Source organism: Oryctolagus cuniculus, chromosome Y, assembly GCF_051225735.1.
Source record: "Oryctolagus cuniculus isolate XC-2025 breed Fujian yellow rabbit chromosome Y, ASM5122573v1, whole genome shotgun sequence".
NCBI lineage: Eukaryota > Metazoa > Chordata > Mammalia > Lagomorpha > Leporidae > Oryctolagus > Oryctolagus cuniculus.
Genome location: NC_142889.1, coordinates 19,043,158 through 19,066,947, shown reverse-complemented (window position 1 = coordinate 19,066,947; position 23,790 = coordinate 19,043,158). Strand labels below are relative to the sequence as shown.

Genomic DNA, 23,790 nt, shown 5'->3' with positions numbered 1-23,790 from the left:
GAACTTACCTGCAGCAGGCCCCTGCAGCTCCAGATCACAACTTGCTAGCAGGATCTCAGACATGTGGGTTCAGGAGGGACTCCAGGAGGGACTGACAGGAATGGGATCTACCATCAGGTGTAAGGAGGCCAAGAGCCAAGCAGAAACAGGCTGCTTCAAACCGGAACTCAAACCTCACCCCTCACTCCCAGTTCACTCAGCAGAACCCAAAGGAGCCCTCCTGTGACAGAGAGGATTCTCATTGGCTGCGTCTTTTGTGACGTCTTGCATACTCAGCTTTCGCAAACTGTCCAATCATCAGGTACCCATGTCATAGTAGAGAGCAGCGGTAGTTCCAGATGGGCTTGGCTGACAGGAAGAGAAAGGTGGTGAGTCGCTCAGGCTTTGCTTTCCATGGCTTTATTTTCACAGCAGGACCTGACAAAGAGGACATCCTGACCCCTCAGAAGCTGGAAATGGTGAGTGTAGGGGGCTGGGCATCACGTGGGAGACTAGTACATAGCTGCTGGAAATCTACTAGAAATGTCTGTAGTCAACTCCAGTCCTCCCAGTGGTCAGCTCTAGGATTTACAGACCTGAGCTTCCTGCTCTGGAATCTCCTCATTAAATGCCTCCCTTCCCCTCCAATGTCCAGGGGATGTGAGCTTGGCCAAGATCCAGGACCTCAGTCATCCCATCCCATACCTACAAGCAGTGACTTTGGCTAGTTCCCTGAGCCTCTCTGGGCAGCTCCACACCTGCAGCCCTGTGTCTTCCCCATTGTGTGCTGAGGACTGGAGACCCATTGAGGAGAACCGGGAATGCATGTGTGGGGTTCATGTGGGGAGAAACTGTGATCTGTGTTGTTCTGGGTCTATCTCCCTAGTGGCTATCCGAATCCCTTGAATTTTCTGTACTGCAGCCCAACAGCATGGTGCTTCCTAGAGTTTGAGTCCATTTGCTTTGCCTAATAACACAGTGCCACAGACGAATAAGTTGGAAAGAAAAGTTTTATTTTAGCTCCAAGTTATGGTCTAAGGTTCAAAGGCAGTAAGTTCTGAATGGCAGAGTCCTGAAGCTGTGCAGAGTACAAAGTGGACTCAGAAAGAGCCTCTAAAAGATGACAACTCAGTTTGGCTTTCATAGTAGACCCCCTGGAGAGAACTCACTTATGTGTGTCTTCAGCCATTCTTGAGGGAGAGACCTAATGGCCCCTGAAATGAGACCCCTTTTAATTTCTGATAATGGGAACTAAATTTTCACAAGAGATTCAGATTTGATAAAGTAGGTGTCTTCTCTGAGCTGGTCCCCTTTCACATCTCGTGTAGAATCTTAATGCCATTTAATTACTTTTAATCTACCAATTTAGGAATTAGTTTTATGATTTGTGCATAAGTGTCTCATTTTCTTGGATTTAACCTGGTTAGATAGGATGATAATGTTTGTGGAAAAGGAAAGAGAATTCTTGAAGTGTTTGCTTCCTGCTAAGTTGAAATAGGAACAGAGGGACCCATGGACTGACCACCCAGGTGGATCAATGGGCCTTGGTCAGTTCAAATGTCTTCTGGATATCATTCACCTTTGAACCCAGAAGTGGCAAAGTCTTGTGTTTTTTTTTTTTCTTCCCTATTTGGTTTGATTTGGTTTTCTTTTTTCCTTTTTTTTGTGATTTTTACTTTACCATTTCTACCAAAGAGGAACTTTGCTTGGCTTTTACTCTATTGCAATTTTGATATTATATTGGAAATATTTTTCACTTTTGTGCATGTGTGCTGCTGTCTGAAGCTGTGCTTTAGAAATGCACTCATTCAACTGCTTAGGGGACTTGGCTTCTTTCAAGTTTGTTTTTGAAGGTGTTGTCAATGTCATTCTTGTTCATGACAATGCATGGTAATTTTTTATGTGATGAGAAAAATTGGGTTGTAGGTTGTGGATCAAGTTAAATTTAGTAGGATGTGTTGGCAGTGTATGAATTTACTGATCTTTTATGGAGGTATATTTACTTATTCTTGTGATTTGTCAATATTTGGAGTGATAGAATTTATCTTTTCCCTCTAATATTAAATAGCATCTCTCTATGATTATATACTGCTAAGTACTCATTACCACATTTGAATTTATACTTTGCTATTTATTTATGCTAATTATCATTAGTGCATATACTTTTCCTTGTAATTCTATAATCTTTTCCTCATGTAATTTGGTGCACTGTTAAGTTCATACACATAAGGAGAACTGCCTCCTTTATCATTATGTAATTTTAGTAGCCATGATAATTTTCTCTGACCTAAGGCCTGATTAGTCAATAGGACTGTAACTAATCTGTTCTTTTAAATGGTCTTGCAATGGTCTTTATACATAACTTTAACTCCTTTGAATTTTTTTATCTTTTATCTTTTAAAATACCTAATTTTATATCTCAAACTAGCCAGATTGAATATGTTTGTCAGTAAAAGATAGTTTTAAGAAATATATATGTGGAATATATAAGTCAATGTGAAATAACTAAGTCAAGCTGATTTCTCTGTGTATTTTATTATACATGTATTCTTTATCAGAACAATTTATTCTTTATCAAAACAATCTGTAATACTTAATCTCTCAGTGACTTTTACAGTGAATATAGTGCCATTAAATAGTGTCACAATGCTGTACAATAGATCATTTTTACTTATTCCAATATGAATGAAATTTGCTGTCCTTTGACAAACTTGGCCTCAGATCCATCCCCTTCATATGTCTTTATATTTAAAATGTAGTTTTGGAGGCAGCAGTATGTTAGGTTTTGTTTTTCATGTACTGTGTCAGTCTCTGTCATTTAATTGGTTTTCTGGTCTTATAGCTCTAAAATTCCCTTTATGTTATGGGTGTTCACATCTTATAAGTAAATGTGTTCAAGTATCTTCTAGTTTTAGGCTTTCATTCTCATTCTCTTTAGAGTAACTAGGGAAGAATACACAATATTATTGTAGTTGTATTTCTGCATTTTTCTCAAATTGTGTTTTTTAAGTATTTTCTTAACCAGGAGGTACATACTTTTTTAATAATACTTGAGTTTAACTTTTCAAATGCTAATTTTGTTATCTACCTGTAAATTTCTTATTTATATTATGTGGAGAGGAGAATTTGTATAGGAATATTCAGAAATACAACAATTTACAGGTTTTAAAGGATTTGTACAATTATGCCAACTGTTTAAACAACAAAAGGTTGTCTCAGGAACAGAGAACAACAGAAGTGGTGGTGTTTTATTTTTTAAATGAACAATATATATACTGTCCTCAGCATAAGTATTTATGAAGATTTTGTATGTCATGAGCTCATTGACTAGAGAGACAATGTAGTGAGGTTGGAATGAACAATGCCAAGTGGATAGATACAGGAGAATAGGAGTATTGGAACAGGATCCACATTCATCACAGGAATAAGGCAGATTAAGTAGCAGCACAGAGGTACAAGAGCAGGAGTAATAGTCAGTTTAGTATAGCTCCAGAAGACATCATCTTGTCCAGTTTAGACTGTTGAAAGATCTGCATATGATTATGCCTTCTCATATGTGTTAAAAATGCTTCCCAGCATCTGACATATAAACAGATGCATATACCAAGTTCTTTTATGGAGTATTATGATTGTTCCATTTCTATTAGTAGTGTTCCTAATTGCAACTCTAATAATCATTGTGTGCAAATAAATGATAAACTAATGAATGGTAAATACACCAATCTTCAGCTAATGACACCAAGTGTCTTGCTAGAACAGATTGTCAGTAGGAAACAGGGACAAATGGAACACAGGCATGCTTATTCTTTACATATTGTTTATGGTTGATTTCATGATACAACAGTAGACCTGCATGTATCAATAGAGATGTGTGTACTCCCATGTCTGAAATATTTCTTAAGATTTATTTCATTTATTTATTTGAAAGGCAAAGGTACAGAAAGGCAGAAGAATATTCCATCTCCAGGCTTTGACCTGGCCCAGCCTGTCCTTTCAGTCTTTTGGTGAATGAACCATTGGATGAAAAAATGTCTATCTTTCCCTCTCTCTTCCTCCCTCTCCTATCTCCTCTTCCTCTGTTATTGTAACTCTTTCAAATGAGTAAATGTATCTTTAAAATGAATGTTAACAGTTAATAGAAATGAATTCAATAGATGTTTAAAATTTATATATGAAGTAATTCAACAACTAAGCAGGAAACCAGAATACAGATATCCCATCTTTTAAAATGAGCAATTATAATTAGTTGATGTTACAGCAAATAGTTTTCTATTGAAAGGAATCACTTTTTCATTATCTTTGACATCTATGTTAGCCATTTCCCATCAAGTGTGGCAAAAAGAGGTAATTTTTTTTTACTACTGTAATTTTAATCATTAAATATTTCAGTTCTTGATACTGCTGAGATGTGAGCTATAGCATTTGCAATTAATAGTAACAGAATTTGGAAAGGGAAACTGCCTCTATAGCATAACTCTTTTTTTTTCTTTTTATTCAAACTTTTATTTAATGAATATAAATTTCCAAAGCACAGAATATGGATTACAATGGCTTCCCCGCCATAACATCCCTCCAACCCGCAACCCTCCCCTTTCCCACTCCCTCTCCCCTTCCATTCACATCAAGATTCATTTTCAATTCTCTTTATATACAGAAGATCAGTTTAGCATACATTAAGTAAAGATTTCAACAGTTTGCTCCCACACAGAAACATAAAGTGCAAAATACTGTTTGAGTACTAGTTATAGCATTAAATCTCAATGTACAGCACACTAAGGACAGGGTTCCTACATGAGGAGTAAGTGGACAGTGACTCCTGTTGTTGACTTAACAAATTGACACTCTTGTTTATGGCCTCAGTAATCACCCTAGGCTCTTGCCATGAGCTGCCAAGGCTATGGAAGTCCCCTGAGTTCACCGACTCTGATCATATTTAGACAAGGCCATGGTCAAAGTGGAAGTTCTCTCCTCCCTTCAGAGAAAGGTACCTCCTTCTTTGATGACCCATTCTTTCCACTGGGAACTCACTCCTGGAGATCTTTCATTTAGTTTTTTTTTTTTTTTTTTCCCCCAGAGTGTCTTGGCTTTCCATGCCTGAAATGCTCTCATGGGCTTTTCAGCCGGATCCGCATGCCTTAAGGGCTGATTCTGAGGCCAGAGTGCTGTTTAGGACATCTGCCATTCTATGGGTCTGCTGTGTATCTCACTTCCCATGTTGGATCGTTCTCTCCCTTTTTTATTCTATCAGCTAGTACTTGCAGACACTTGTCTTGTTTATGTGATCCCTTTGGTTCTTAGTCCTATCATTATGATTAATTGTGAACAGAAATTGATCACTGGGACTAGTGAGATGGCATTGGTAACACTTTTAGGATTTTTATTTATTTGAGAGAGAGAATTACAGACAGGGAGAGGCAGTGACAGAGACAAAGGTCTTCTATCTGCTGGTTCACTCCTTCTATGGCTGTTACAGCTGGAGCTGAGCCAATCCAAACCCAGGAGCAAGAAGCCAGGTGCTTCTTCCACGTTTCATATGCTGGTGCAGGGGCCCAAGCATTCCGGCTGTCTTCAACTGCTTTCCCAGGCCATAGCAGGGAGCTGGATTGGAAGAGGAGCAGCTGGGATTTGAACCAGTGCCCATATGGATTCTGGCACCACAGGTAGAGGCTTACAGTGCCAGCCCCTAGCAAAACTTCTTAATGTAGCATCTATAATAAATGGTAATTTCTTCTAATTGTAACTAATTATGGGAGAATCTAGTGTGTAACAAGATGCCAAAATCTCCAAGTGGGGAAACTCTAGAAAGACTTCTGTTTAGTAACAAAATTGCCATTAGTTTAACATGTTTTTACTTACATTCCCATTAAACATTTTTTTTTTAATTTGTACTTTTTGTCAAACAGATGCCTAACACTTTAAGACTGAGTTATAGTCACTAAGTAAAGAGCTCCCTTTGGTTACTAGGGAAAACATTTCCTAGACATCGACATACATAAAGTATAGAGAGTGGGAGGAAGCACCTTAAATATAGGAATAGATTCACTTAGTTTTTTTATTTCTATGAGAAAGAAAATTGTTATGGCCACATATATGTTAGTAAATATATATCAACAATATCCTGTACATGACAGAGGCAAATTGAGTCACCAGTTTTAAATCAGAATGTGAGAGTTAATAATTAGAAGAACATTAACATTGCCAAACTCTAGGGCTAATGAAATATGGGAAATATCATCACACTGCATTTCCCAGTGATTTATCACAGCTGTAAACATTGATCTCAGGCTTTGATTATATGCACAACTCTTGCTATATGATTTCTGAAAAGCATCAAGCATGTAAATATAAACCAAAGCAAAAAAAAAAAAAAAACCTACTTTTTTAGAAGGTACAATATCAGTCATGCAACTTATTTTATTTTTTATTTTATTTTTTAATTTTTTTTGGGACAGGCAGAGTGGACAGCGAGAGAAAGAGACAGAGAGAAAGGTTTTCCTTTTGCATTGGTTCACCCTCCAATGGCTGCCGCGGCTGGCGTGTTGTGGCCGGTGCAGCACGCTGATCCGAAGCCAGGAGCCAGGTGCTTCTCCTGGTCTCCCATGCAGGTGCAGGGCCCTAAGACTTTGGCCATCCTCCACTGCACTCCCTGGCCACAGCAGAGAGCTGGCCTGGAAGAGGGGCAACCAGGACAGAATCCGGTGCCCCAACCGGGACTAGAATCTGGTGTGCCGGCGCCGTAGGCAGAGGATTAGCCTATTGAGCTGTGGTGCCGGCCATTATTTTATTCTTAGTCCTCTTCTCAATGACATCTTGGTATTACATATCCAGCCTAACCTTTTATTTTCAATCAAATTGATCAGTTTTCATCAACTACCTTGATGGTCACCTCACGAAATAGTGAAGCATAAATTACGTGCTAGTCCCTTTGGCAGAATGCCCAAACAGCAGTGGCAGCACGTGGGCTGACATTGTTGAATGTTAGCCTATGCTAATAGATCTGTGTTTAATAAGTCTATGATCACTTTCAATTTGAGCCACCATGGTCACTGTGTTTTTGTATCCACTGTGTAATAAATGGGACTGGGCAGTAGCAGAGGCCTGTTGAAACCAATGGCTCACATCATTCTGTCTACATGGGTGCTTACTGTTTCTTCTTTCAAAGTTGCTATCTAGTCATTATTAGGAAGCACTATAAAGACCACACATTATAGCCACTCTGATAGGCACATTTCACATATCCTTCTCAAAAATCCATGGTACAAATCTACGGTTTTCAATCTTCTGATCAACCAGGTAAACTATTATGTCCTGAGAACCTATAATTATCAATGTTTCTGGTAATTTTTTCTCCATGAATTAGATCAGGTATAATACTCAGAGATTTACTTATACCACTAACTTACAGGTCCCTTAACAGGGTACTACTGTTATCCATATACTTTCAATTGACATTAATTTGCTAAGCCAATGAACAAGATTCAGCTGCTTTTTTTTTTACTTTCTCTGACAGTCATATGGTAGTCTCTGTAAAATCACTAATACTAAGGGAGGTGAGTCTCACTGTTTGTCAGTTTACTTATGCCTTCTGGGCCTGCAGTAGCCTGAGCTATGATGCATCTTTCCATTTATTGCTGCTATAGCTACTCTTCTTTAGAACTTAGTAGTTTTGACAGAATGCATCATTGCCCTCATAGTCTCTTGACCCAGCATAGTCAAATACCCAGTCCTTACTAGAACCCAGGAGCAAACCCAGAGATAGTTTTCTAATGGTATATATTTACTTGCCATAGATAATATGTTCTTTCTTGAGAACATGTATATTTTCTGTGTTATGATAGTATGAAGGATAGCCATGAAATCCAGAGAGCATTTTCTCACCAGGAGTATCTCTGCTACCAGAATATCTCTCTGGTTTTTTAATCCAAGTTGTGATTTTACAACCCACAGCTCAGAACTACTACAAAATCATTTCCATATTTATATCCATTTTAAAGCTCAATAGGCCTGATTTTTACCAAGCAAAATAGTTTGAGCAGAGTAAAATATGCTATGTCTTGAATGCCTACCTACTGTCAGTCTTCTTTCTTGGTAGCACAATAAGGAGCCTTTTTTATAAGAATGTTTCCCAGCCTAATCTGGTCACTGGATCCCAGCATAAGTATTCACATGGAAGCCATCAACCTTGGTAAAGTTTACCTCTCACATTCTTAGATGAGTTTAATGAGATTTGCAATGTTTTGTTTAGATCTTGCCTATTTGGTGTAACTTACGTGGTGACAGTAATTCAGTGGAATATTGTGTTTTGTACACTAATTAGAAATAAATTTTCCCCAAGAGATAAAGCAGAATGACAAGCATTTATTTTTTGGTTTTAAGTATAGTTTTAGTTTTTGACATGGAAGAAGAACTTTTATTTGATGCTTATATTTGATTTAAGGATATGTTGTGAATTCTGTATTGATAAGTAGACTATTATAATCAACAATTCAAATCGATCAACTTAGTTGTACTGTTGTGCCGTGTTTGGCCAAACACTGTTATTGATGTTGCTATGTAGATATTTTATAGATGTGATTAACATCTAATATTGATTAAATTCTGAAAGGACAGAAAATACATAATCCTGATTTTTCATTTTAAATCAGATGCTCCTACAATATTTTTTTTTCGTTTGGTAAATGTTTCCTTTTTTTTTAACTTTTATTTAATGAATAAAAATTTCCAAAGTACAGTTTATGGATTACAATGGCTTCCCCACCATAACATCCCTCCAACCCGCAACCCTCCCCTTTCCCACTCCCTCTCCCCTTCCATTCACATCAAGATTCATTTTCAATTCTCTTTATATACAGAAGATCAGTTTAGCATACATTAAGTAAAGATTTCAACAGTTTGCTTCCACACAGAAACATAAAGTGCAAAATACTGTTTGAGTACTAGTTATAGCATTAAATCTCAATGTACAACACACTAAGGACAGGGTTCCTACATGAGGAGTAAGTGCACAGTGACTCCTGTTGTTGACTTAACAAATTGACACTCTTGTTTATGGCCTCAGTAATCACCCTAGGCTCTTGCCATGAGCTGCCAAGGCTATGGAAGTCCCCTGAGTTCACCGACTCTGATCATATTTAGACAAGGCCATGGTCAAAGTGGAAGTTCTCTCCTCCCTTCAGAGAAAGGTACCTCCTTCTTTGATGACCCGTTCTTTCCACTGGGAACTCACTCGTGGAGATCTTTCATTTAGTTTTTTTTTTCCCCCAGAGTGTTTTGGCTTTCCATGCCTGAAATACTCTCATGGGCTTTTCAGCCGGATCCGCATGCCTTAAGGGCTGATTCTGAGGCCAGAGTGCTGTTTAGGACATCTGCCATTCTATGGGTCTGCTGTGTATCTCACTTCCCATGTTGGATCATTCTCTCCCTTTTTGATTCTTTCAGCTAGTATTTGCAGACACTATTCTTGTTTTTGTGATCCTTTTGGTTCTTAGTCCTATCATTACGATCAATTGTGAACAGAAATTGATCACTTGGACTAGTGAGATGGCATTGGTACATGCCACCTCGATGGGATTGAATTTGAATCCCCTGGTATGTTTCTAACTCTACTGTTTGAGGTAAGTCAGCTTGAGCATGTCCCAAATTGCTCATCTCTTCCCTCTCTTATTCCCACTCTTATATTTAACAGCAATCACTTTTCAGTTAAGTTTCAGCAGTTAAGAAGAATTGTGTATTGATTACAGTACTCAACCAAAAGTATTAAGTAGAACAAACAAAAAAAATACTAAGTGGGATAACATATTAAGCTGCTCATCAACAGTCAGGGTGAGGGCTGATTAAGTCACCGTTTCTCATAGTGTTCATTTCACTTTAACAGGTTTCCTTTTTGGTGCTCAGTTAGTTGTCACCTATCAAGGAGAACAAGTGGTATTTGTCCCTTTGGGATTGGCTTATTTCACTCAACATAATGTTTTCCAAATTCCTAACAGGGATCACTTTTCAGTTAAAATTTAAACACCTAAGAAAAATTGTGTGTTAATTATAGAGTTCAACAAATGGTACTAGAACAAAAAAAATACTAAAATGGATAAAGTATTACATTGTACATCAACCATCAGGACAAGAGCTGATCAAGTCACTGTTTCTCATAGTGTCCATTTCACTTCAACAAGTTACCCCTTTGGTGCTCAGTTAGTTGTCACCAATCAGGGAGAACATATGATATTTGTCCCTTTGGGACTGGCTTAATTCACTCAGCATGATGTTTTCCAAATTCCTCCATCTTGTTGCAAATGACTGAGTTTCATTGTCTTTGACTGCTGTATAGTATTCTATAGAGTACATGTCCCATAATTTCATTATCCAGTCTATTGTTGATGGGCATTTGGGTTGGTTCCAGGTCTTAACTATTGTGAATTGAGCTGCAATAAACATTAATAGCAGACTGATTTTTTGTTTGCCAATTTCATTTCCTTTGGGTAAATTCCAAGGAGTGGGATGGCTGGGACGAATGGTAGGGTTATATTCAGGTTTCTGAGGAATCTCCAGACTGATTTCCATAGTGGCTTGACCAGTTTGCATTCCCACCAACAGTGGGTTAGTGTCCCTTTTTCCCCACCTCCTCTCCAGCATCTATTGTTGGTAGATTTCTGAATGTGAGCCATTCTAACTGGGGTGAGGTGGAACCTCATTGTGGTTTTGATTTGCATTTCCCTGATTGATAGTGATCTTGAACATTTTTTCATGTGCCTGTTGGCCATTTGGGTTTCCTCTTTTGTAAAACGTCTGTTGAGGTCCTTGGCCCATCTCTTAAGTGGGTTGTTTGTTTTGATGTTGTGGAGTTTATTGATTTCTTTGTAGATTCTGGTGATCAACCCTTTATCAGTTGCATAGTTTGCAAGTATATTTTCTCATTCTGTCGGTTGTCTCTTCACTTTCCTGACTGTTTCTATTGCAGTACAGAAACTTCTCAATTTGATGCAATCCCAAATGTTAATTTTGGCTTTGACTGCCTGTGCTTCTGGGGTGTTTTCCAAGAAGTCATTGCCGGTACCTATATCTTGCAGGGTTTTTCCAATGCTCTCTAATAATTTGATGGTGTCAGGTCGTAGATTTAGGTCTTTAATCCACGTTGAGTGGATGTTTGTGTAAGGTGAAAGGTAGGGGTTTTGCTTCATGATTCTGCATGTGGAAATCCAGTTTTCCCAGCACCATTTATTGAATAGACTGTCCTTACTCCAGGGATTGGTTTTGGATCCTTGATCAAATATGAGTTGGCTGCAGATGTTTGGATTGGTTTCTGGTGTTTCAATTCTGTTCCATTGGTCTATCCATCTGTTTCTGTACCAGTACCATGCTGTTTTGATTACAACTGCCCTGTAGTATGTCCTGAAGTCTGGTATTGTGATGCCTCCGGCTTTGTTTTTGTTGTACAAGATTGCTTTAGCTATTCGAGGTCTCCTGTGTCTCCACATAAATTTCAGCATGATTTTTTCTAGATCTGAGAAGAAGGTCTTCGGTATCTTGATTGGTATTGCATTGAATCTATAAATTCCTTTTGGGAGAATGGACATTTTGATGATATTGATTCTTCCAATCCATGAGCATGGAAGATTTTTCCATTTCTTGGTATCCTCTTCTATTTCTTTCTTTAAGGTTTTGTAATTTTCATCGTAGAGATCTTTAACGTCCTTGGTTAAGTTTATTGCAAGGTATTTGATTGTTTTTGTAGCTATTGTGAATGGGATTGATCTTAGCAGTTCTTCCTCAGCCATGGCATTGTCTGTGTATACAAAGGCTGTTGATTTTTGTGCATTGATTTTATACCCTGCTACTTTGCCAAACTCTTCTATGAGTTCCAATAGTCGCTTAGTAAAGTTCTTTGGGTCCCTTAAATAAAGAATAATATCATCTGCAAAGAGGGATAGTTTGAGTTCTTCCTTCCCAATTTGTATCCCTTTAATTTCTTTTTCTTGCCTAATAGCTCTGGCTAGAAATTCAGAATTATATTGAATAGCAGTGGTGAGAGTGGGTATCCCTGTCTGGTACCAGATCTCAGTGGAAATGCTTCCAACTTTTCCCCATTCAAAAGGATGTTGGCTGTGGGTTTTTCATAGATTGCTTTGATTGTATTGAGGAATGTTCCTTCCAAACCCAGTTTGCTTAGTGTTTTCATCATGAACGGGTGTTGTATTTTATCAAATGCTTTCTCAGCATCTATTGAGAAAATCATATGATTTCTTTTCTGCAGTCTCTTAATGTGGTGTATCACATTGATTGATTTGCGCACATTAAACCATCCCTGCATACCAGGAATAAATCCCACTTGGTCTGGGTGGATGATCTTTCTGATGTGTTGTTGCTTTCTATTGGCCAGAATTTTATTGAGGATTTTTGCATCTATGTTCATCAGGGATATTGGTCTGTAATTCTTTCAATGCTGCATCTTTTTCCAGCTTAGGAATTAAGGTGATGCTGGCTTCATAGAAAGAATTTGGGAGGATTCCCTCTTCTTCCATTGTGCTGAATAGTTTGAGAAGAATTGGAGTCAGTTCTTCTTTAAATGTCTGGTAGAATTCAGCAGTGAATCCATCTGGTCCTGGGCTTTTCTTTGTTGGGAGGGCCTTTATTACTGTTTCAATTTCTGTCTCAGTTATGGGTCTGTTTATGTTTTTGATGTCTTCCTGGTTCAATTATGGTAGGTTGCATGTGTCCAGGAATCTATCCATTTCTGATAGGTTTCCCTGTTTGCTGGCATACAAGTTCTTGTAGTAATTTCTGATGATTCTTTTTATTTCTGTGGTGTCTGTTGTTACATTTCCTTTTTCATCTCTGATTTTATTGATTTGGGTCTTTTCTCTTCTTTTTTTAGTTAGTTGGGCCAATGGGGTGTCAATTTTGTTTATTTTTTCAAAAAACCAGCTTCTCGTTTGGCTGATTTTTTGTAGTGTTTTTTTTGGATTCAATCCTGTTGATTTCTTCTCTGATTTTAATTATTTCTCTTCTGCTACTAGATTTGGGTCTGGTTTGCTGTAGGTTTTCTAAATCCTTCAGGTGAATTGAAAGCTGCGTCCCTTAAGTTTTGGTATGTTGTGCTGTTATCCTCATTTACTTCCAGAAAAATTTTGATTTCTCTTTTAATTTCTTCTATGACCCATTGTTCATTCAGGAGCATGTTGTTCAATCTCCATGTGTTTGCATATGCTCTAGGGATTCCTGAGTTGCCAATTTCCAACTTCATTCCTTTATGGTCTGAGAAGCTGCATGGTATGATTCTAATTCTTTTGAATTTGCTGAGACTTGCTTTATGGCCTAGTATGTGGTCAATCCTAGAGAAGGTTCCATGTACTGCTGAGAAGAATGTAAAATCTTTAGCTGTAGGATTGAAAGTTCTGTATATATCTGTTAGATCCATTTGGGCTATAGTGTCGTTTAAATCTACTGTATCCTTGTTGATCTTCTGTCCTGTTGATCTATTTCTGAGAGTGGAGTATTGAAGTCCCCCAGTACTATTGTATTGGGGTCTAAGTCTCCCTTTAAGTCCTTTAACAAATCTTTTAGATAAACCGGTGCCCTGTAGTTAGGTGCATATACATTTATAATTGTTATATCTTCTTGTTGTATTGATCCCTTAATCATTATATGGTGTCCCTCTTTGTCTTTCTTAACAGTTTTTGTGGTAAAGTTTATATTGTCTTATATTAAGATGGCTACGCCCGATCTTTTTTCATTTCTGTTGGCATGGTATATCTTTTTCCAGCCTTTCACTTTCAGTCTGTATGGATCTTTGTCGGAAATGTGTTTCTTGTAAGCAGAAAATAGATGGGTTTTGTTCCTTAACCCAATCAGCCAATCGGTGTCTTTTAACTGGACAGTTCAGGCCATTAACATTCAATGTGACTAATGATAAGTGGTAACTTTGCCCTGCCATTTGCCAAAGATAAGTTCTAATATATGCTTTGAATTCCCTGTGATCTTTTGCTGTGAGCTTTCCTTCCTTTACCTTCTTTCATATTGATGACCGTGTTTCTGTGTTTTTGTGTGCAACACATCTTTAAGCATCTTTTGCAGGGCTGGATGAGTGACAACAAATTCTTTCAATTTCTGTTTGCTATGAAAGGTCTTTATTTCACCTTCATTCACAAATGAGAGCTTGGCAGGATATAATATTCTGGGCTGGCAGTTTTTCTCTCTTAGTACCTGGGCTATATCTCGCCATTCCCTCCTAGCTTGTAGGGTTTCTGATGAGAAGTCAGCTGTGAGTCTGATTGGAGTTCCTCTGAGAGTAATCTGACGTTTCTCTCTTGCACATTTTAGGATCTTTTCTTTATGTTTCACTGTGGAGAGTTTAATTACAACGTGTCATGGTGAGGATCTCTTTTGGTCATGTTTATTAGAGGTTCTGTGAGCTTCTTGTACTAGGATTTCTCTGTCCTTCTCCAAACCTGAGAAATTTTCTGCTAATATCTCACTAAAAAGGCCTTCCAATCCTTTCTCCCTCTCCATGCCTTCAGGAACTCCTAGAACCTGAATGTTGGGATTTCTAATAGTATCCTGCAGATTCCTGACAATATGTTTTAGATTTCTAATTTCCTCTTCTTTTTTTTTTTTTGGTCTGACTGTATCCTTTCCTGTTCTCTGTCTTCTAAGTCTGATATTCTCTCTTCTGCTTCACCCATTCTGTTTGTAAGGCTCTCTATTGTGTTTTTCATTTGATCTATTGAATTCTTCACTTCATTATGACTTCTCATTACTATAACAGTTTCCTGTTGTACTAGTTGTTTTGTTTCATTTTGATTCCTCCTTAATATTTCATTTTCACGAGAGAGATTTTCTATCTTGTCCATTAAGGATTTCTGTAGTTCAAGAATTTGTTTTTGAGAACTTCTTAATGTTCTTATCAATTTTTTGAGATCTACTTCTTGCATTTCTTCTAACTCATCATCTTCATAATCTTGAATTGGGGTGTCTTTTTCATTTGGGGGCGTCATGGTGACTTCCTTGTTTTTATTACCTCGGTTTTTGCGTTTGTTATTTGGCATATTGGAGATATTTGGTTTCTTCACTGTGGTGCTTTTTCTTGTTATACTATGACTCTAGATTAAGTGGACTGTCTGTTTTTGATGGAGCCTTAGAGGCTTGAGATGGGTGTGGCCTGAGAGCTCTGTTTGGTGTGCCAAAGGTGACACTCCCAGGTTAGGCGTGGTAGATCTCTCTCTCTCTCTGTTTCTTTCTTTTTTTGATTTAAAAGGGAAGTAATTCCACACAGCTGAATGAAGTTGGAGGTAGTTAGCAGGCAAATGATATACCCACAGGAGCCAGAGATTGGAAGCTCTTTCCCAAGGACTACACAGGGAATCTCTTCTGCCCTCAGAGTGGGCTCAGAGTCTCCTTCAGTCTCCCACTGGGTTGCCATAGTTACAGAATTGTAGCGTCTCTGGAGAGTACTCATGTGAATTCCATGAGTTCTCTCCCCCACCGTCTCTTTTTTCACAGTCTCAGTTCAGTAGCACCACAAATTTACTAGGTCCTAATCTCCTGTTAATTCGCCCTGCCCAGAGTCAGGTTTTTCTGCTAGGCTCAGGGCTGGTGCAGACCTGAGGTTGCTCTGCTTATGACATATGTCCAAGATGGTGCCTGCTCTTTGTCTTGCTCGCCCTTGAGAGGTGAGCGGAGAGAGAGAAACCCGTGTCTGTACCATTCATCTTTTTTTTTCTCTCTCTCTCTCTTCTAGTTAGCCTGGTGAACTTTTCCCCCCCGGTGGTCATTCCCTCTAGTCTCCTCTCTCCGCTTGCCTGCCAGTGTCTCGTGCTATTGAGGTTTGGCTCACCTTGCGTTCCAGCGCTGGTGTGTTGAGTCTGCCGCTTGTGTTCCGAACTGTGGGCTCCCATGCTCTCCACGCAGGTCTGCTGTGAATCACGCATTCCGGAAGAGTTTCTTCTGCTGTTTCCTCCCCTACTCTTCCTTGAACCTGCAGTATCTCCACTTTTATTAAACTGTCTCTTCCCGGACTATCAGTGTGCTCCCTTCCTTTTCGCCATCTTGCCTCCAGTTGCTCCTACAATATTAATCATTCCTTCTCATGATAATTACCATAGTTTGTTTTAAAACATCTGCAACATTTATGTGTTGTTTCTGTCTTTGAATATTTAACAGCTACCTATACAGATTTAATGTATTTTTATGGGCTATTTTTAAAAAGTTTCTCTTATCTCCTGTCATTTAGTATTGTTTCTAGGAAATTATTCATTCTTTCTCACAGTAATCACAGCATATTTCTTTACATTTCATAATATTTGCAGCATATTTGAATTTCTTGGCCTTTGACTTTCTACCTACCGCATGCATGTATCTTTAATTTCCTAGTTTAAGTTAGAATTTGCCCAGTGAAATGGTGGCCATCTTGCTTGGGTTTTACATTGTGAGGTCATCAGCTTTCTAAGTTCTCTGTAAGTTGTCCTGGCAACATTCAAGTACAGTTTATCAGAGACACTTTAGACTGTGTTAATCATTCACCACTACAAGGTAATATATTTTGTACATTTTACGGATGTTTATGGGACTCTAAACTTCCCTTTAATTGTGAAAGCTAAAGAAAATGAAGACTATTGTGGTGTCATTGTCTTTGATTTTCTTTTTCTTGAGTATTTTCTTTTTTAAAGTGTTTAGTAATATGTTTATCACCAATTTTCCCATATGTCTTTTATAAGTCTATTATTTCTCCCACTATAATACTCATTTCTACTCACTTAATAACAATCTTTTATTTTCTGAAATATCCAATTAGTTTATGTTCCATCTTTCATATTATCATTACCTGTGTTTTTTAAATATCCTAGTCTGTTCATCTGTCCATTGTGAACCTATAAACAATTTGAATTTTGACTATTTGTTCATGAGCTCAAATAAAATTATTTAAGTTGTAATGACAACAATGATATTCATATATTTGAGAAATCTTGGCATCCCTGATAATTCACACTATACATGTAATGCATTTTTAAAGCCACCTTTTCTTGTTTTCTTTTTTAAAGATTTGTTTACTTCTTTGAAAGAGCTGCAGAAAGGAGAGATAGAGCTCTGATATCTCTGGTTGACTCTGCATATTGCTGCAATGGCTGGGTGAGCCAGGCTGCAGCCAGGAGCCAGGAGTTTCTTCCCATCTCCCACATGAGTGGCAGGGGCCCAATCACTTGGTGTATCTTCCACTGCTTTTCTTAGGCTATTAACCATAGAGCTGAATCAGAAGAGAAGCACCAAGGACAGGAAACAGCACCAACATGGGATGCTTGTTTCACAGATGGCAGCTTTACCTCCTGTATCATGGTGCTGGCTCCTGTGCAACATATTTTAACTTATCTGAATGTTGCAGGCCTCTATCTTTAATATTAGTATATGAGAGTTGCATTAGAATAGCTACTGACACTGCCTTCTTTGGTTTTGTGCTTCTAACTTGTTTGATCTTTTATTTCCATTCTGTAACATTGTGTAACATACATTTTACTTTTGAGGATAATTGTAGTCATGTATTTTCCAGCAAAAATACTTATATCTACTAGTTTTTCTACCATTGTTTCTCTGAAATTATTGTTTCTTACAGTATATTTGATGTCATAACATCACCATCCTTATTTAATTTTTTCTATTTGTTCTTGTAACTATCACCTACACATATCTTTAGTAATATATTCTCTGCAAATCTTACCACTGTGAACCTCATGCCATCTTGCCTAGTGTTTTCTTTATGAGATTATCAGAGGCCACAATACTGTATAAGCAGTTCTGGGAACTTTCATGTACACAGTTTTTCAGAGGCATTTTAGGAGAATCTGGTCATTACCTTCTTCAGGGTATCATATTTCTTGGTAATTGTGATTTTATGGAACTGTGACATATCCTTTGATTTTTTGGAAAATGTCAGTAGGTTAGTTTTAAACACTGATATCTTACCTGAGTTTTTATTCTTGCAGGGTGGTATTTTCTTTGATTTACATTTCTTGAAAAAATTTCATTTATTTTTCTTTTTACATTAATTATAATAGCATAATTTTAAAAACAATTTATTTAAAAGGCAGAGTTACAGGGCAAGAAGGAGAAAGAGTGAGAATGAGTGTGAGAGAGAGAGAAAGATATATATAGATTATATATATATATATAGATAGATAGATAGATATCTTGGCATATACACATCAGAGAGAGAGAGAGAGAGAGAGAGATCTTTCATCCTGATTCACTCCTCAAATGCCTGAAATGGCCATGGCCAAACCAGATTGAATCCACAGGCCAAGTGACTTTTCCAGGTCTCCCACATGGGTGCAGGAGCCAATGAATTGGTCCATCATCTAGTGATTCCTTAGCTAAGAAACCTGAATCAGAAGTGGAACAGTGAGGACTTGAACTAGTACCCATATGGGATGCCAGCACTACAGACAGTGACTTTACCCATTATGTCTCAATGCCAGCCCCAATAGTCTAGTTTTCAACAGATTATCTTCTTGGCATTCCATCATTGCTACTGAAAACTATTCATTTTTCTCATAGTAATCATAATATACTTTATTTCATAATATCTTTTCTTATTTGCTTTTGCATTTAAGTTTACAGCCAACATTTATATATCTCTTTGACTTGGTACTATATGCCAGTCCTAGCACTATGAGTGCATGGTCATCATGACTAGCTTTTTCATTATATCATTAACACCGTCCTAATACTATGGTTTTTGCTGGCAACCATCATGGACACCTATTTCTGAGACATCCTAGATCCATCTGATAATTCTGAAAATTCATTCTTTCAGTTAGCAAATGTTTACAATTTCTGATTACTTGGAACTCCAATTTTTGAAAATTTTGATAGAATACTCCTAGATACATGTTTCCTATAAGGTAATAGTGATTAAGAAAGAAAAAAAATAAGATAATTGTGGTAAGATATTTGGTCTTTATCTTTTCTGAAATATACTTTTTGGTTTTCCTGTTTTCAATGTACTTGTATTGGTCTGTTTTAGAGTAATGTGTCATATTTCTTATTCACAAAATTTCTGTTCCAACTAAAATTACTCAATTCTTCTCAGAGCAATTATAAATGAATTTTATTTCTTTTTAAACTTTTATTGATTTAAAAAGAACAGCTTTCATGTAGCTTACTGATACAATTCCAGGAATATTACCACAATTTTCCCTCTCCCTCAATTCCCCCTCTTTTCTTCCCTTTTTCTTTAATTTTGCAATAACAATTAAAATGTACTTTATAATCAAAGACTTAATACACCACTAACCATAATGTTCAACAAGTAAAAAGTAGTAGAAGAACATTATTCCATAGGACATAAGAATGGCTATAAACAGTGATTATAACATGATGTCAATTTCATTCTTGTGTATTGTGTTTTTTGTATTCTATATTAACTACCACATATAAGAGAAAACATCTATTGCCTTGTCTTTCACTGGGTTATTTCACTAAGCATAATGGTCATGGTCTCAGGTTGCATCCGTTTTGTTGTAAAAGATGGAATTGCATTCTTTTTTCCAGACTGAGTAGTATTCCATTGTGTATATTTGCCATATTTTTATTTCATAATGTTTCTGATTCTTCAATTTTGTTTTTGATGTCATGTCTTATTCATGTACTAATATTCTTTTTCAATATAATATTTATATCAAAATGATAAGTTGTCCTGACAATCTTCATTTACACAAATCTTAGAGCCATCTTTGGTCTCACCAATTATTCATCTTTTCTTGTTGACAATTTTTTAAATCTTTCCTCAATTATTGGGGTACTTTGCATTTCCTATGATTTTTTAAATACCCAATTGAGTTGTCCCATGTAGTATCATATTTCATTTATGATTATTTTAAAGGAAATGTGGTTTTTTACCTTCCCTTTATTTTTCCCATTTTAATGATTTATTTTCAGCAAACGCCTTTATAATTGGTTGTGACTTTATTATGACTCTTACCAGCTTACTCATTTCTTCACACAGTAATAATGCTAAAGCTATCATGCACACAGATTTTAAGTAATATATTTTTGCTTGTTCTCATTTTTTACAAAACTTTGCCTTTGATTTCTGACAGTTACAATAGAATATATGTGTTACATTTTCTTTGTTGTTACTCAGGTAAGTGGCATCATATATTCTTTTTTTATTTCTTATTTTTTTCATCATATATTCTTAATTTATGTTTCCTGGAAAAGATTTAATTTGTTTTACCCTTTTAATTCAATTATAATGGACTGTTTTTAGCACCTTATCTGAAATTAGTTTATCACACCTCATTCCTTTTTTTTAAAAAGTTTCATTTTTTGAAAATCAGAGCTACAAAGGAGGGAAAGAGGAAGAGACAGAGAGACAGATCTTCCATCTGCTGGTTCACCTCCTGGATGGCTGCAACAGCCAAGTCTGGTCCAGGCTGAAGTCTAGGAGTTTCATCTGGGTCTCCCACGAGGGTGGCAAAGGTACAAGCCCTTAGGTCCTCTATCACAGCTTTTCTCAGGTCATTAGCAGAGAGTTGGATCAAATGTGGAGCATTTGGTACCCATATAGGATGCTGGCATCACAGATGGTATCTTGACCCATTAAACCAGAAAGTCAGTCCCCACTGTTGCTTACCAACTTGTTTATTTTTCTCACAGTGATCACAATATATATTTTATTACATCTGCATCACCCTATCATTTTGTATTTCTGCATTTGACATTTTACCTACCACCTTTGTGTGTCATAAGTATATAGAAGCCAGAGCCTTCCATGTTACCTTTTTCATTCTGATGTTATCAACCCTGTGAAATTGTAACTTTACCTCACATTTGTGTACATATTTTTTCAGAGAAATTTAAGGCGAGACCTGTCCATTAACCATTTATATATAACATTTTGCAGATTTTGTTGATGTTTTGGGGAATCTAAATTTACCTTTTATTATTGAAAGTGACCTATTTCTATATAGTTAAGCCTTTTAGCTTCTTTAAAGTTTTATTGTAACTGAACAGTAGAAAAGATAGATGGAGGAGGGAAATTTTATGTATTTGTTGCCCACCTAATTGCCAAAGCAACTCAGGTTGAGCCAGGCCCAATCAGGATCCATGACTCCATCTGGACCTCTGATAGGGATGGCATGAAACCAATTATTTAGGCCATTATCTTCTGCCTCCAAGGTGCATTAGCAGGAAGCTGGATTAGTAGTGCAGAACAGATGGTACTCTAACCCAGCACCACAATGTTTGATGAGGGCATGCCCATTGGTAGCTTAATCCACTGCACCAGAACACTTTCCCTGGACATGCTTATTTTACTTCTGTGATAGAAGGTATGTTTGGTATAACTATGTTGGATTTCTTAACATTCATTTTTAATGCAATTGAAATGATCTGTGCTTTTGTCATTTGGTCTATATTAGCTTATTTTTATTTTTCATCCCAAGTTATTCATTTTTTCTTACAGTGATAATAATAGGCTTTTCACAATTGCATTACTTTTTAAATTATATCTATTACCTATATATACATATATATATATATATATATAAACATACATATATATTTAAATGTTTATTTATTTATTTGAAGGTCAGAGTTACACAGAGAGAGGAGAGTCAGAGACTGAGAGAGAGACATCTTCCATCCACTGGTTCTCTCCACAATTGGCCACAATGGCTGGAGCTGACCCAATCCGACACCAGGAGCCAAGAGCTTCTTCTGGGTTCCCCATGCAGGTGTAGGGGCCCAAGAACTTGGGCCATCTACTTCTGCATTCCCAGGCCACAGCAGAGAGCTGGATCAGAAGTGGGACAGCTAAAATATAATTCTGCACCCATATGGAATGCCAGCACTGCAGGCAGTATCTTTACCCACAATGCCACAGCACCAATCCCACCAGTATATATTTTAAATATCTTAATCTGAGCCAGCCAACACTATGTGTTTAGCTTTTTGTGAAGGTATAACACACTCATATTCTGTAGGCTTTCTGGAAATTGTCATATACAGTTTCTCAAAGTTTTTCATCTGCTTTATTGTCTGAGATATTTCAAAAACTTTGTCTTCCAGCTCAGCTATTCTTCAGCCTCACTGAGTCTGTTGTTCAGCTTTCCCACTGTGTTTTCTCTTTGACATGTTGAATTGTTCATTTCTTTTTTTTAAGATTTTTTATTTATTTATTTGAAAGAGTTACAGACAGTGAGAAGGAGAGACTGAGAAAATGGTCTTCCTTCCATTGGTTCACGCCCCTAATGCCCACAATGGCCCAAGCTGCACTGATCCGAAGCCAGGAGCCAAGTACTTCTTCTGGGACTCCCACATGGGTGCAGGGGCCGAGTGACTTGGGCCATCTTATACTGCTTTCCCAGGCCATAGCAGAGAGCTGGATTGGAAGAGGAGCTGCTGGGACTAGAACCGGTGCCCATATGGGATGCCGGTGCCACAGACAGAGGATTAACCTACTGTGTCACAGTGCCAGCTCCTGAATTCTTCATTTCTAATATTTCAGTTACATTTTTAACAAGTCTTATTAGCAGAATTCCTCATCCATATTATTCACAGATTTAAATCATATTAATTTCTTCTCTGATATTGAATTACCTTTCAATCAATCTTTTGACTTCCTTTTGACACATTTCATCAATCTCCTCATGTTCACAGTCTAATATTGAAGTCTTATGGTGTTCCTTTTTGGAACCAGACTATATTCCTTATTCATGTTTCTTATATTTCTATTCTAATTTTTATGCATCTGGATAAGCAGTTGTTGCTATTTCCTGTGAAGTCTTTGTTTTTGGAAGTGTGCCTCTAGGCATAGTGGGATGTCAGCAACTTTGGGAGATATCCAGAAGTGTGTACTAGGTGGAGCAGGAGCTCTGGCCAACATTTGTGGGTAGGGCAGAATTCCAGGGTAAGTTCCAAATTGTTAGTGATAGTTTCTCTGTAGCCAGTGAGATTGAAGTGATCATCACCCTGGCTTGTATGATCACTGCCCCACCTTTCTCTGTGCCAAGGTGAACCCCTTTGTGCCTGAACCCCTGTCACTAATACACATGAACTACATAATATGTGCATTCTGTAGTGTGAATGTTTAGCCGTCTTCAATGTCCACTCCCAATACTCAGGGAATTCTGAACTTCTGAAATTTGACTTCTGAAATTGCCAAAAGACCCAGCCACACCCTATTATCTTATTAATCCTCCCACCTATTGCACATTCACAGCATTCCCACGGTCACAGGGTGCAGTATTCCTGCAGTCACAGGCTTCATGGAATCCACTCTACCCTGCAAACCTCCCTATCCAGAGAGCCACCCCATTCCTGATCCAGGTCCCTTGGAGGATAGGGGAGTGAAACAACATGGCCTCTGTTCCCAGAGTTAAGTGGGCACATTGCCCTCTGCCAGCTAGTCTTCATGCACTCAAAGTCAGTGTGGATTATATATTTCTCTCTCTGTGAAAATCCTCCAGATATGCTTGGGCTGCTGAAGCCTTATTCTGGGAAAATGGTGCCTTCCCCTCCAGCTGATGCACATCCTGGTTGAGGGGTGGAGAGAAAATAAATATGTCCCCATTCAAAGAGTTAAGTGAGCACTTTTCCCCTGCCTGCTCCTCTGCGTGGATTCAGCAGGGGTCATGAGTCATTTCTTCAGACAAGATCACCAGTGGCCCAGAGCTGCAGATTCCTCTCACCTTGTTCTGGGAAGATAGCCTGCCCTCCAGATGCTGTCCATGGAAGTTGCTGGTGGGAATTGCAAGCTGCTGCATGTCTGTGCAATCTTTACTGCTTCACAGATGCCTTCTTCTTTCTACAGGCTTTTCATTAAAA

General features: G+C 37.8%; 1 pseudogene; it reads left to right on the top strand.

Annotated features, from left to right (window-relative positions):
* Nucleotides 1-338: 338 nt before the first annotated feature.
* The window catches only part of LOC149119325 (putative vomeronasal receptor-like protein 4), a 62,624-nt pseudogene continuing 39,172 nt past the window's right edge, over nucleotides 339-23,790 (top strand).